Source organism: Cervus elaphus, chromosome 15 (genome assembly GCF_910594005.1).
Source record: "Cervus elaphus chromosome 15, mCerEla1.1, whole genome shotgun sequence".
NCBI classification, from domain to species: domain Eukaryota; kingdom Metazoa; phylum Chordata; class Mammalia; order Artiodactyla; family Cervidae; genus Cervus; species Cervus elaphus.
The window spans coordinates 47,574,422-47,591,477 of record NC_057829.1 but is presented as its reverse complement, the minus strand read 5'-3'; positions in this window follow the sequence as shown (position 1 = coordinate 47,591,477).

Below are 17,056 nucleotides of genomic sequence, written 5' to 3'. Positions count from 1 at the left end.
ATTGAATTTAGAACCAAATAGTGTTTAACAAAAAGTATCTTGTTATTTTAATATAATTGAGACTTTCTTAAATGAAAGTTGTTACCCTCAAAGATGTTCTCAATAAAATAGTAAGATTACTTTGAGTTAATTAAAACTATTTACAATGAATGTTCACTGGGTTCTTGGAAAGATTGAAGGCAGGAGAGGAAGGAGGTGACAGAGGATGAGATGGTTGGATGGCATCAACGACTCAATGGAAATGAGTTTGAGCAAACTCTGGGAGAAAGTGAAGGACAAGGAATCCTTGCGTGCTGCAGTCCATGGGGTTGCAAAGAGTTGGAGACCACTTAGGGACCGAACAGCAACAACACAATGAACATATGACAGAAACAGGAAACTGTCATCTATGATGTTAAAGTCTAAAAAAAAAAAACAAAAATCTATTATTTTTTTTAGCATTCAGCCAGGACACACACATGAAAATACAAAAACACATACACACACACACATAAGCTCATTATTTTTTTTAATGGGTAAGAAGCATATTTATATTTTAATATAAATTTCCTGCCTGGTGAAATATGAGTGGATTTTAGTTTTGTGGCCTCTCTCTCTAGATTCTCAAATTTTACCCTGTGTCTGAACTTAACCTAGGGGATATTCTGTATGATTGGTAATGTGTCTCCTAATGACAACCCTTTAATTTTGCTTTAAGTGTTAAAATTAACTTGCAGATAAGTAATCATAAAAACTTCTGCTGGCAATGCAGGAGATGCAGCAGGAGCCGTGGGTTTGATCCTTGTGTTAGGAAGGTAACCTGGAGAAGGAAGTGGCAAGCCATTCCAGTATTCTTGCCTGGAAAATCCCATACATAGAGGAGCCTGGAGGCTACTGTTCATGGAGTAGCAAAAGAGTTGGACCCAGCTGAGCAACTAAATAACAATAAACAGTTGCAAAATTTTGGATTTGAATAGTTATCAAAATATTATACATTAACATTTTAGGAATGTCTACAAAAGAGAATCTAGGAATAATATGCTGCTGCAAATGTTTAATTTTTACAAACATTTACATATTTTCAAAGCAATAATATAATTGACTTAAATATACAAACATGCATATTTGAATACCAGAGAAGTGAATATATTTCAGGTAAATTATTTAGAAACATATTAGAAATAAGCAGCTTTTTGAGGAATCAGCAATAGGAAAAAAGGCCATGCTTTAAAAACTATAGATGCTAGTAAAAATGTTTATCTTGATATATTAAGAAATTATTCAGGCTAAATTTGCCATCCGGTTGTCATAACAACATGTATTTTGCCTAATGGGAATTTTTGGAGAGAGAAAAAAAATCTAACTTCCAGACAAGGTGTTGCCCTGATATGTAGAAAACATTCACTCTGTTTTAATCAATTTTATGTTATGTATTACTTAACTTACTTGCATCATAACTGCCTAACTCAAAGGAAAGTAAGATTCATTTCAAATTATCTATAGCATTAAAATATTTTTTATATATCATTTGAAAACCTTTATTTTATTTACTACAAAGTCACTATTTCCAGAAGTAAGTTTCTTTAAATACTTCTATTATGTAAAGCTATTCCAAAAATATGTAGATAAAAGTAAAGTTTCATATAAAAGCTTGACATAAAGTCATAAACTTTTAGATTAGAAATAGAATTAAGTGCAGGTGAAACATTTTTAAAAAGATACATTTTTTTTCACATCTTACTTTTACTGAAAGGAAAGATATAATTTCGGCTAAAATATTTCTGCTAATGTAACATCTCTATAGTTACTAAACACTCAAAATATTCATATTGATTTTGTTTTCTGTTTGAGTCACAGTGGCACAGAACCAATTTTTACTTTTGCTTAATTTTAATCTTTCTTTCCTGTGAAAATGAGTGAAATTTATATTTGCCTCCTTTTTTTTTCTTCTTATTTTTCCTTTTGAATTGACTACATTGATTGCTACGTTTGTTGTCACAGTTAACTGATGCAGTTTTATGGAAGAAAGACATAGGCTTACCATCATTTAAATGACTTACAGGTCATGCCTTGTTACCACCAGGAAGGAGAGGTGGCTACTCCATAATGAAGCCTGCAGTCCTTAGTCACTGTCATTGTTTTCCTGACCCCAGTGACCTATAGATTTGCAACCCACCAATGAAGTAATACAGTACAAATGACTGAAGAAGATGAGTAAGAAGCGGGGAAAAAACCTGGGTGTTTCAAACACGACCTCAAAGAGTGACTATATATTTCCTATTCTACAGTGTGGGGAACTTAAATCTATAAATAATTCAGCTGGGTTTCCCTTCTGGGGATAGATTCATGCTCACTGACTCATAGTAGAATGGGTTAGTATATTAAAAAAGAAATAGCTTATCATTTGCAGTAGAATTATGATAATTTGAAATACTACAATTTAACCATCTAGGCTCATATTCAGTCAGATTTGAAGTCTTACTTTAGCATCTAAAATCTGCTTGACCAACAGAGAATTAGTTGGAGCTAATATGTTAATAAATTAGAAGTTAATAAAAGTGTTTCTGATCCTGAAAACATAAGAGAGTCCATTATGCCACATTTTCTCTCTTTAAAAGCAGAGTGAGTCACGTGAGTTATAGTACCTGCATCCCTAGAGAATAGCAGTAAAGCTTGCTAGAGTTCTTTCAGGCCATGAAAAGACACCTTCAGGCCATGAAAGGACACCTGACCCACTGAAAAGAGCACGCTTGAGCCTCCCTCCCACTCCATCCCACCCCTCTAGGTTATCAAAAACAAAAACAAAAACACACCAGATTTCAGCTCCCTACTGTACTGCAATTATCTTGATTAAAACTTAATTAATCAATTAAAATAATAATAAAAAATAAAATTAAAAATAAGTAAGTTAAAAAAAAGAGATGTGAAAAACCATATCTGTTACAGAGAATCTGTCCCATAAACAATGCTGGTTAGGACCTTCCTGGTGCTACAGTGGGTGAGAATCCACCTGCCAATGCTGGGGACATGGGTTCGATCCCTGGTTCAACAAGATTCCACATGCCGTGGAGCAACTAAAGTACGTGCACCACAACTACTGAGCGCCCAGGCCACCACTACTAGAGACGATGGACCTGGAGTCTATGCTTCACAGCAGGAGAAACGACCACAGTGAGAAGCCACGGCTACAAAGGGTAGCCTCCACTCTCTGCAACAAGAGAAAGCCTGTAGGCAGCAACAAAGAGCCAGCACAACCAAAGAAAGAAAATGAATACTGCTAAACAGTGTTACAGTTCTATTTTCCAGTATCTCAGAACTGTTCTTTAACATCCCCTAAAGCTTCATAAAATGTCAATGTACTGTTTACATCTTATTGACATTATATTTTCTAAAATCACAATATCACTTTACATTAGAGATGTCTGACTTTTTTGTTTGGGAAGGGGCACGGAGGAGGCACACTTATCTCTTATTAGCAGTATTTTGATAAACACTCTTCCAGTTCAGACAAAATGTGGTCCACTGGAGAAGGGAATGGCACTTCTGTATTCTTGCCTTGAGAACCCCATGAACAGTATGAAAAGGCAAAATAGATAAGACACTGAAAGATGAACTCACCAGGCTGGTAGGTGCCCAATATGCCACTGGAGATATAACTCCAGAAAAAATGAAGGGATGGAGCCAAAGCAAAAACACACCTAGTCATGGGTGTGAGTGGTGATAGAAGCAGGGTCCGATGCTGTAAAGAGCAATACTTCATAGGAACCGGGAATGTTAGGTCCATGAATAAAGGCAAATTGGAAGTGGTTAAACAGGAGATGGCAAGAGTGAACACCAACATTTTAGGAATGAGCCAACTAAATGGACTGGAATGGATGAATCTAACTCAGATGACCATTGTATCTATGACTAAAGGCAAAAATCCCTTAGAAGAAATAGAGTAGCAAATCACAGTCAACAAAAGAGCCTGAAATTCAGTACCTGGATTCAATCTCAAAAGAGACAGAATGATCTCTGCTTGTTTCCAAGGCAAAACATTCAATATCATAGTAATCCAAGTCTATGACCCAACAAGTAATGCTGAAGAAGATAAAATTGAATGGTTCTATGAAGACATACCCCAGATCCTGTGGGCAGGAATTCCTTAGAAGAAATGGAGTAGCATTCATAGGCAACAAAAGAGTCCGAAATGCAGTACTTGGATGCAGTCTCAAAAAAGACAGAATGATCTCTGTTCATTTCCAAGGCAAACCATTCAATATCACGGTAATCCAAGCCTATGCCCCAAACAGTAACTCTGAAGAAGAATAAGTTGAATGGTTCTATGAAGATCTACAAGACCTTTTAGAACTAACACCCAAAAAAGATGTCCTTTTCATTATAGGGGACTGGAATGCAAAAGTAGGAAGTCAAGAAACACCTGGAGTAACAGGCAAATTTGGCCTTGGAGTACGGAATGAAGCAGGGCAAAGGCTAATAGAGTTTTGCCAAGAGAACGCACTGGTCATAGCAAACACCTTCTTCCAACAACACAAGAGAAGACTCTACACATGGACGTCACCAGATGGCCGATTCCGAAATCAGATTGATTGTATTCCTTGCAGACAAAGATGGAGAAGGTCTATACAGTCAGCAAAAACAAGACTGGAAGCTGACTGTGGCTCAGATCATGAACTCCTTATTGCCAAATTCAGACTTAAACAGAAGAAGGTAGGGATAACCACTAGAGCATTGAGGTATGACCTAGATCAAATCCCTTATGTCTATAGAGTGGAAGTGAGAAATAGATTTAAGGGACTAGATCTGATAGAGAGCCTGATGAAATATGGATGGAGGTTTGTGACATTGTACAGGAGACAGGGATCAAGACCATCCCCATGGAAAAGAAACTCAAAAAGGCAAAATGGCTGTCTGAGGAGGCCTTACAAATAGCTGTGAAATGAAGAGAAGCAAAAAGCAAAGGAGAAAAGGAAAGATAGTCCCATTTGAATGCAGAGTTCCAAAGAATAGCAAGGAGAGATAAGAAAGCCTTCCTCAGCGATCACTGCAAAGAAATAGAGGAAAACAACAGAATGGGAAAAACTAGAGATCTCTTCAAGAAAATTAGAGATACCAAGGGAACATTTCATGCAAAAATGGACTCAATAAATGACAGGAATGGTATGGACCTAACAGAAGCAGAAGATATTAAGAAGAAGTAACAAGAATACACAGAAGAATTGTACAAAAAAGATCTTCATGACCCAGATAATCACAATGGTGTGATCACTAACCTAGAGCTAGAAATCGTGGAATGTGAAGTCAAGTGGGACTTAGAAAGCGTCACTACAAACAAAGCTAATGGAGGTGATGGAATTCCAGTTGAGCTATTTCAAATCCTGAAAGATGATGCTGTGAAAGTGCTTTACTCAATATGCCAGCAAATTTGGAAAACTCAGCAGTGGCCACAGGACTGTAAAAGTTCCGTCTTCATTTCAATCCCTAGGAAAGGCAATCCCAAACAATGCTCAAACTACCGCACAATTGCACTCATCTCACACGCTAGTAAAGTAATGCTCAAAATTCTCCAAGCCAGGCTTCAGCAATATGTGAGCCGTGAACTTCCAGATGTTGAAGTTGGTTTTAGAAAAGGCAGAGGAACCAGAGATCAAATTGCCAATATTCACTGGATCATTGAAAAAGCAGGAGAGTTCCAGAAAAACATCTATTTCTGCTTTATTGACTATGCCAAAGCCTTTGACTCTGTGGATCACAATAAACTGTGGAAAATTCTGAAGGAGATGGGAATACCAGACCACCTGACCTACCTCTTGAGAAACCTATATGCAGGTCAGGAAGCAACAGTTAGAACTGGACATGGAACAGCAGATTGTTTCCAAATAGGAAAAGGAGTACATCAAGGCTGTATATTGTCACCCTGCTTATTTAACTTCTATGCAGAGTACATCATGAGAAACGCTGGGCTGGAAGAAGCACAAGCTGGAATCAAGATATCTGGGAAAAATATCAATAACCTCAGATATGGAGATGACACCACCCTTATGGCAGAAAGTGAAGAAGAACTAAAGAACCTCTTGATGAAAGTGAACGGGGAGAGTGAAAGAGTTGGCTTTAAGCTTAACATTCAGAAAACTAAGATCATGGCATCTGGTCCCATCACCTCATGGGAAATAGATGGGGAGACAGTGGAAACAGTGTCAAACTTTGTTTTTTTGGGCTCCAAAATCACTGCAGATGGTGACTGCAGCCATGAAATTAAAAGATGCTTAGTCCTTGGAAGGAAAGTTATGACCAATCTAGATAGCATTTTAAAAAGCAGAGACATTACTTTGCCAACAAAGGTCCGTCTACTCAAGGCTATGGGTTTTCCAGTGGTCATGTATGGATGTGAGAGTTGAACTGTGAAGAAAGCTGAGTGCCAAAAAATTGATGCTTTTGAACTGTGGTGTTGGAGAAGACTCTTGAGAGTCCCTTGGACTGCAAGGAGATCCAACCAGTCCATCCTAAAGGAGATCAGTCCTGGGTGTTCATTGGAAGGACTGATGCTGAAGTTGAAACTCCAATACTTTGGCCACCTCATGCGAAGAGCTGATTCACTGGAAAAGCCCCTGATGCTGGGAGGGATTGGGGACAGGAGGAGAAGGGGACGACAGAGGATGAGATGGCTGGATGGCACCACCGACTCAATGGGCATGAGTTTGAGCAAACTCTGGGAGTTTGTGATGGACAGGGAGGCCTGGTGTGCTGCGATTCATGGGGTCGCAAAGAGTTGGACAAGACTGAGCGACTGAACTGAACTGAACTGATGAAGACGTACAAGACTATAGAACTAACCCCCCCAAAATATGTCCTTTTCATTATAGGGGATTGGAATGCAAAAGTAAGAAGTCAAGAAACACCTGGAGTAACAGGCAAATATGGCCTTGGAGTACAGAATGAAGCAGGGCAAAGGTTAATAGAGTTTTGCCAAGAGAACACACTGGTCATAGCAAAGACCCTCCTCCAGCAATACGAGAAGACACTATATGTGGACATCACCAGATGGTCAATACCGAAATCAGATTGATTATATTCTCTGCTGCCAAAAATGGAGAAGCTGTATACAGTCAGCAAAAACAAGACCAGGAGCTAACTGTGGCTCAGATCATGAACTTCTTATTGCCAAATATAGATTTAAATTTAAAGAAAGTAGGGAAAACCACTAGACTACAAAGGAAGTAGCAAATAGATTCAAGGGAATAGATCTGTTAGACAGAGTGCCTGATGAACTATGGATGGAGGTTCATGACATTGTACAGGAGACAGGGATCAAGGCCATCCCCAAGAAAAAGAAATGCAAAAAGGCAAAATGTCTGTCTGAGGAGGCTTTCCAAATAGCTGAGAAAAGAAGAGAATTGAAGCAAAAGAGAAAAGGAAAGATATAACTATTTGAATGCAGAGCTCCAAAGAATAGCAAGTAGTGATAAGAAAGCCTTCCTCAGTGATTAGTGTAAAGAAAATCAAAGCAAAGTGATCAATGCAATGCAATGGAAAGCAATAGAATGGGAAAGACTAGAGGTCTCTTCAAGAAAATTAGAGATACCAAGGGAATGTTTCATGAAAAGATGGGTTCAATAAAGGACAGCAATGTTATGGACCTAACAGAAGCAGAAGATATTAAGAAGAGATGGCAAGAATACAAAGAAAAAACATACAAAAAGTCTTCATGACTCAGATGATATGATCACTCACCTAGAATCAGACATTCTGGAATGTGAAGTCAAGTGGGCCTTAGGAAGCATCACTAGGAACAAAGGTAGTGGAGGTGATGCAATTCCAGTTGAGTCATTTCAAATCATAAAAGATGATGCTGTGAAAGTGCTGCACTCAACATGTCAGCAAATCTGGAAAACTCAGCTGTGGCCACAGGACTGGAAAAGGTCAGTTATCATTCCAATCCCAAAGAAAGACAATGCCAAAGAATGCTCAAACTACCACACAGTTGCACTCACTCTCATGCTAGCAAAGTAATGCTCAAAATTCTACAAGCCAGGTTCCAGCAATACATGAACTGTGAACCTCCAGATGTTCAAGCTTGTTTTAAAAAGGCAGAGGAACCAGAAATCAAATTTCCAACAGCCATTGGATCATCAAAAAAGCAAGAGAGATCCAGAAAAACATCCATTTCTGCTTTATTGACTATGACAAAGTCTTTGACTGTGTGGGTCACAACAAACTGTGGAGAATTCTTAAAGAGATGGGAATACTCGACCACCTGACCTGGCTCTTGAGAAATCTGAATGCATGTAGGGAAGCAACAGTTAGAAAGGGACATGGAACAACAGACTGGTTCCAAATCGGGAAAGGAGTACATCAAGGCTGTGTCTCATCACTCTGCTTCTTTAACTGATATGCAGAGTACATCGTGTGAAATAACGGGCTGGATGAAGCACAAGCTGGGTACAAGTTTTCTGGGAGAAATAGCAATAACCTCAGATATACAGATGACACCACCCTTATGACAGAAAGTGAAGAAGAACTAAAGAGCCTCTTGATGAAAGTGAAAGTGGAGAGTGAAAATGTTGGCTTAAAACTCATCTAACATAAAACTATTATCATGGCATTTGGTCCCATCACTTCATGGAAAATAAATGGGGAAACAGTGGAAACAGTGATGACTTTATTTTGGGGTTCTCCAAAATCACTGCAGATGGTGACTGCAGCCATGAAATTAAAATACACTTGCTGCTTGGAAGAAAAGCTATGACAAACCTAGACAGCGTATTAGAAAGTAGACATTACTTTGCCAACAAAGGTCCGTCTAGTCAAAGCTACGGTTTTTCCAATAGTCATGTATGGATGTGAGAGTTGCACTATAAAGACAGCTAAGCACTGAAGAATTGATGCTTTTGAACTGTGGTGTTGGAGAAGACTCTTGAAAGTCTCTTGGACTTGCAAGGACATACAACCAGTCCATCCTAGAGGAAATCAGTCCTGAATATTCATTGGAAGGACTGATGTTGAAGCTGAAACCCCAATATTTTGGCCACCTGATGCGAAGAACTGACTCATTTGAAAAGTCCCTGATGCTGGGAAAGATTGAAGGCAGGAGGAGAATGGACGACAGAGGATGAGATGGTTAGATGGCATTACCAACTCAATGGACATGAGTTTGAGTTAAGCTCCGGGAGTTGGTGATGGACGGGGAAGCCTGGTGTGCTGCAGTCCATGGGCTCTCAAAGATTCGGACACGACTGAGTGACTGAACTGAACTGAACTTCTACTTATCAGATGGTAATTTATTTCCTAAAACGTGTCCCTGAGGCTTCTAGTTTCAGTATTTCTGGCAATGCATTCCAAGTAGTGCCTGGGACATTCCCACATATACACACAGTCCGACCTGTTTTCTCTTTACAAGTTTACTCCACATTTGAATGATTATTATCCTGCTTTTATGCCTTGGAATTCAGAGTTAAATTACAATGTGCCTCGTGGAGAATGTCACTTAGTTTATTGCCAGAAACTGAAATTTAAATTTTCTAAACCTAATTTCTCTTTTTCAATCCTAACCTGTTATTCTGAACTCCCCTATTTCTTTTAAGAACCTAAACTTATCAGAAGTTAGAATAAATATCAAAATTAATCCAAATCCTTCTATCATCTCTTATATTTGATTGGTTTGCTTTTTCATAATCACATCTCTCTTTTGATACTTCTTTTGAATTAATCACCAATTTCACATTCACATTCTAGAATATCATAGTACTATTTTGCTATAGACTTTCCTAGACTATAATTGCTCTTCAAACCAAGCAATGATATCCACAGTAACCATATTAGATAACAGCAGGTCATATACTAGCTAATTCTGAATTTTAATATTCTCTGTAACAATTAAATTACATCTCAAGTCACAATTCTATCAATTTATTCCCTTCATTCTATCGAACAGTGTTTTTTCCTCTAAACTTACTTGGTATTATTCATTTTCAAACAGCAAGTTACATAAATCTAGAACACTTTCAGTTTTGTTTATCTATTCCAAAGTCATTAGCTTCTGTGACTTTGTTCACACATCACCTCCCTTTTTTAGTTCCCATTTTATCACATTATGGACAAATTCCATATATCATTAAAGGTCCAGCTAAAATCATATATTTTCTCCTGTTTTTAAAGCAATCTCTCCTTCCTCTGAAATCTCCATGGGTGCTAAATATCTCTGATCCATTTACTACACTATATTGGATTCATTAACATCATCTTTACTAATTCTACCCACTTCACACTCATTCATTACCTGAGCAGTTTCTGATATTTCTTTCTTTTAGTGCTATATGCCTTATATAAGGACTTGAATATTCAAGGCAAATTTGTTGAATCAATTAAATCATTAAACAAACAAAATGACATTTATTCTAACTTTAAAACATTTTTTTAGTAAGTCGTTTTTTCACATGTATATTTTTCTTATTTCTCTTTCCTTTGCTCTTCTTGGTCCTTCAACTCTCCAATAATTAGACTGTTCTCTGTCTACACATCATCAATGTGCAGCATTTGTTTACTTCTCAAAGGCTTCTAGCAACTTCTAACAACATATTACAAGGCTGGAACACTCTCATATTGGTCCTAAGTCTAAAGTATACTTAATTAAAGATGTTTTTATTGTAGGAATCAGAGAGAAACATGTTTAGAAAATGTCATACACAAAAAATATACAGGCCAAAGATGAATACTTGACAAGTACTTGAAAGGAAACTTCACTATGATCCAAAGGAAACTTATACTATCTTGGAGGTAATTAACATATTAGAATGTTCCCTTTTTGGATGCCTGCTCATTACTCAATGTTATGTCACTTTACTTGCCCAATACATATGTATTGCTCATCCAAAAAATGTACGATTAAGGTTGACAGCTTAAAATAGTCTCCCTTTTACTTTTCAAAATACACTTAGTAATATATACATTATGCTTTCCATGTCAATGGCCTCTGAAAACTTAAAATACCTATTGCTCATTTTAATGACAGCTGAGATTAAAAAAATAAACATGCAATGTAAATTTTGAAGCCACTGTTGACCAATATGATGGATTACTATGATGGAATAATTACTTTTAACAATCAGATAACAGGTATAATAACATGCACACCAAACAAACATTTGCGATCCATTCCTTAGAAAAAGTTTAAAGTAAGTTAAATCTTGTGAAAAAAATAATTTTGAAAAATTTAATCCAAGATTGCTAGAGACAAGACTTAAATAATCTAGCATTAAAATTTAGGCTTTAGATGTTAAATGGTTGGAAAAATAGGAGAGTAATATATCATTTGTGATATAATTTTATATCACCCAGAAACTGTATATAGAAGACAAAACTGTAGGATAAAAAGAACTATTTTAAAGTTTATATGGCCACTTTTAAACAGAAACCTCAAGTAAGTAACTACTAATATGTCTTGATTTTTCCAGTGGAAAAGGAGTTAAGACACCCATATTATACTTTTCATAGTTAAATTGTCACTTCCAACTCCAAAAATATGAAGAATGCCCTCTGGCTTTAAATAAATATATGATATTAGTTTTTGGTTCTCAAATAACTAATACATTTATAAGAACTGATTGCTCTAAGAGTACAGCAACAATTTCAAGAATTAAATATCAAGAGCTATAAAGTCTATGAAGATCTTTTTATGCTTATATTCTTTTCAGTAATAGATATGAAATAACTATATATATTATTATAATTTATTAAAATTTGTATTCATTGAAAAAAATTTACAAAGTATTTTTGGTATGGTTATATTCTATTTTTGTTATCATTATGCTAATTCCTGGTGATGAGAAAGCTATTCATAGGTATCAAAACAATTAAATATAAAAGTTCTGTATTTTTGTAAGTAAATAGATTTACTCACATTTCATTTAAAGGGTAGACATTGAATGAGTAGTATATTTATTTTTAAAAAATGAGAGTTTTCTGCTCTGTCCTTTGTGCAGTAACTGATAACAGACTAGATCTCTCACTATAAACAAGAATGAAACTGAATAAACTATTTTCAGATGTTGAACCAAAAGCATTGTAGGACAGAGATTATAGGTGGGATGAAAAGTCACAAGATTAATTCCTGGATAATCCAGACTTTTTGATTTCAGATTCTTGTTCACTTTATTGTAAGGAAATGAATCCAAATAAAGACAATGATCTTGCTAATCTAAAGAATAAGAAATTGGAACTCTCAATTGCTGACACAGCTAAGATTTCTGAACAGTGTGCCAGGCATAGGAATTTTTCATAGAATGCACTGCAGAAATCTGCACAGGGTTCTCCTAAGTCATTGTCCACATACAGGTTTCTATGTACAGATCAAGACCACATAAACAGGCAGGACATGGTTTTTGTGATTTGGGGGTTGGGGGAGGTGGGCAGGGCATTATTTTCAAGGTGTTGTTAATAGAACAAAAAATTGGAGATCTGAATATTACATAGAGCTTGGAGACAATGGAATTTATTCATTCATATGGAGTAATCTTACTGAATACTCTATCTATTCATTTGAGACCCTAGAAATACCATTCTCTAGATCCCTCTATCCAGGGATACACAAATGCTAAGTTCATGGCTAGTCTAGAGGAACTAAAGAAGCTTAAAAAACAAGACTTAAAAAAATAAAACAGATTCAAATGTAAATGAACTGCAAATCAGCACTACATGTAACCCTCTTTAAAGAAAGAAAACACACAGCAGGCATTCAAAAGAATATCAGCCATCATTTCTTATATGCAAAACAAAGCAAAAAAAACTTAATATGTGTAGACAAGGAGAAATATGACCAACTATCAGGAGTATCAGGAGAAAAATTTTCAATATTGCCAATAAAATGACAGACATGTTTAGAGTTACTGAAAGCAATTTAAAAAGCCATTAAATATTTTCTATGAACAAAGATTTAAGATACGCATAAACATAATGAGAAATAAAATAGGGTATTACAGTAATAAGAACTAGAAACAAACAACAAAAATAAACAATTGAGCCCCAAATTTCATATATGAATGGAAAAGTTCAATGAATGACTTTAAGAGCAGATTGAACATATAGACATCAGTGGATTTAAACTATCAAACCAAATCATAGTGGAAAATAATTGACCAGAAACAGAGACTCATTGTCTTGTGGGACAACATCAAGTAACTTAATATACAGGTAATTGGAATCTGAGAAGCTGAGTAGATAGCATAATGTATCAGAAGAAATAAAACGCAAGGAACTTCTGCTCTGGCCTAACAGTATAATTAGTTCTAGATTAGGCTTGAGGCTATAAACAAGCACAAAATCAAAACACAATATATGACGCATGAAGTGATTGTCTTCAAGCATTATATGGGAAACAGGACAAGAATGTTACCCAGAGAAAAGGGAAACATGGTATCACTTCATATTCACCTGGACTTTCTGCTGGAAGAAGAACATGGCAACATTACAGAGATGAAGATGCAGAGATCACAGTTCAGTGCACTCAAAATGACTGTTCTGAGGGTACTGAGGAGGAGTATGCTCTGGAGAAAGAGAGGGAGTCATAGAAGTTCATGTTACGGTCTCATGAATTTTTGGCTGAGGAATGAGATGAAAACAATCAGAGATCACTTGAAGGATGGGAAACAGAATAGAGAAACTAGAAGTTAAACATTTATGAAAGATGGTAAAAATCTTTCCAAATAAGAATGGCAATGGAGAAAGTAAAGAATACTAGTAAGTAATTTAGTTTAGGAAACTAATTTTAGGAACAATATCTATATAATGTGTGTGTGTGTGTATATACACACATACATATGTATGTGTATATATATATATATATATACATATGTATATATGTTAAGTCACTTCAGTCATGTATGACTCTTCACGACCCTATGGACTGTAGCCCGCCAAGCTCCTCTGTCCATAGGATTCTCCATGCAAGTATACTGGAGTGGGTTGCCATTCCCTTCTCCAGGGCATTTTCTCAACCCAGGAATCAAACTCACATCTTAATGTCTTCTAAATTGGCAGGAGGGTTCTTTATCACTAATGTCACATGGGAAGCTCTAAATGTTAGTTACATCCAACTCTTTGGGACCCCATGGATTGTAGCCCTCCAGGCTCCTCTGTCCGTGGCGATTCTCCAGGTGAGAATACTGGAGTGGGTTGCCATTCCCTTCTCCAGGGGATCTTCCTGACCCAGGGATCAAAGCTGGGTTTCCCACATTGCAGGCATATTCTTTACTGTCTGAGAGGGCAAAGAGTTGGACATGACTGAGAGACTGACTACACACATACAGATACACACACACACACACACACACACACACACACACACACAGAACAAGTGCAATGAATTGACAAGGGAAGATTCTTTCAATAAGAACAGCTGCTTAGAAAGGACTTTGTTGGGGGCCCAATATTAAGATAGGAACCAGAATTAAATTAAGAATATAGAGTCAAACCAATAAATATATCAAAGGAATATTTTAAGTTATATTTAAGTTTAACTGTTAAGAGCACAGTGTTTGAAACTGTGCTACTTATGATGAAATCAGTTTCTGTCACTTGGCTGTGAGACTTTATCCCTGTTATATTAAATAATTTATTGGACTAAGATAAAAGAAACAAACATACAAGTTTTGGAGAGATAGAATCACTCAAAAATAAGAGCTACTCAAACAAAACATTACCTCTAAAGTATTATATTCTATGCATTTTTTGGTCTGGTGATATGCTTATCATTATCTGCTCCATGCCTATTACCAAGAGATTTGTGTTTATTCTTATTGCAAGATTTCTCCCAGTGATTTAGATATTTTCAAGTACTAATTCATAATAATCCTTGTGCTCCTGTCATACTTTTAATAATTTCCAATTGCTCCTGTTCAACAGGGAGGTTAGAAGTTTCTGAAATAAAATGATTACACTAATGATGATTAGTTTTCTGTTAGGCCGATTAACAGAATGAATGTCCAAAGAGGTACATGCCATTATTAAGTGCACTCTTCTTGCTAATATTGGTGCTGTGATGACTCCAAAATTACAGGAACTCAGATAAGAGCACAATGAGATCAAGATATGGTGGAATAAAAAGAGGAAAAACTACTAAAATGGAGTTTTTGTTAAGTCTGTTAATACATGTATGATTTGGAACAATCCTAGAATATATTTAGATAATGAAATAAGTGGGAAGATTAACTTTCTCATTAAAAATTTCAGGTCAGATATCTTAACTTAATATACTAAAATTGAGATAGTAATTGAGAAATAAATGGAAATGCAAAGTTATTAAATTCTGTCATTTGTCATATCTTTCCATTTTATATGACATACTAAAATAGAATATAGTAAATATACATTATAAAGAAACCTATTAATTCCCATGACTAATATGGTGTTTTTTTTAATTCCATGAAATATGCTATTATTGATAAGATCCAATGTCCCAAGTTAGCCAATCATTACTAACCTATTTATATAGCATTTTCCAAAATAGTCAAAGACTACTTAGTGAGATTCAGACAGGCTCCCTTACTTGCACTGGATCTGAATTGGGACACATTACAAAACATCCTGAACATCCTGAAACATATATGTACTCAGAATACTGGAAAAAGAAAAAAGAGAGAAAGGAAAAGATGAAATATTTGAAGCAATAATGACTGAGAATTTCCCAAGATTAATATTTATATAAGACACCCAGCCACAGATCCAGGAAGCTCAAAGAACATCAAGAGGATACATGTTTTTAAAATCTCTGAGTCACATCATAGACAAATTGCAGAAATTTGAAACATAGACAAAAATCTTGAAAAAAAATTCAGAGGAAAAAACACCATCTTACTTACAGAGGATCAAGAATAAGAACATGCATTGAGAACGCCAGGGCAACCACAAAAAAATTAGGTTTAGTTTATGTGCAAAGGAAAGAGAAAATGAGAAAACAGAATCATACAAAATACTCAAATTGCAACCACAAAAGAGAGAAAAAAAAGTCAAAAGAAGAAAAAGAGAACAAGGGCAATGAATAAAATCCAGCAACAAGTTTGTTAAATAGTAATGCAAATATAACTATAATTACTTTAAAAGTCGAGAGTCTAAACATACCAAGGGGTGGGTGGTGGGGGGTGGGCACAGACAGAGACTGCAAGAGTGGATCAAGCAACAAGATTCAATTCTATGTTGTTTATAAGAAACCCACTTTAACTATAAATGCACATGCAGATTAAAAGTAAAGGGATTAATAAAGATATAGAGACCAAAAGGAAGATTTATGTGGTTATGATGTTGTAATATAGACTGGGATCAGTGGCAAGTTTCTTTAAGTGATCACATAGCCTGGTGTTACCCATTCAGCTGCCATCTTTAGGTTGCTAGCTACTCTATGACATTCCAAGAACACTTCATTCACATGTATGGTTAGCCTGGGTTCTTAGCTAGGGCCTCCTCCTCTGTGACATATCTTCAGCAAGATAGTCCAAGTTTCTTAGAAGCAATTTTCAGAGGAGCCTAAATTTTGTGTGTTTATCAAGTTCTTCTTTTAGGAAATTATGGTCAGAAACATTAGGTAATTTACCCAAGGTTACAAAGATAGAAAGTAAGAGCTAGAAATTAAACTTGGAAATCTAGTTTTACAGTTTATATATGGATTTAAGTCTCAATATAATGAGAACACATGGATTGTGAAACTGAAGCCTATGGTAACACTGATCATTAAAACAAACAAACAAACAAAACAAACAAACAAACAAAAAGAGTACTGGGTGACAGACTGAATAAGTTGTGGAGTAATGACACCATGGAAACCATGAAAAGAGCTCTATCACGCACTATGGAATTATACAGTCATTTCCAAGACTGAAATAGGGCTACGTTATATATTCAGTAAAAAAGAATGGAATGAATCTTTATCAGATGTTAAAACTTCCAATACTCTATCGTTTGCAGTGATCCAGATACCAATCTCTCTCTTGCTCAATCGCTCTCTCTCTCTCTCTCTCTCACACACACAGAATATGAATATTAATAAATACTTAAGTAAATATATGAAGGAAACATACTAGTTATCTTTAAC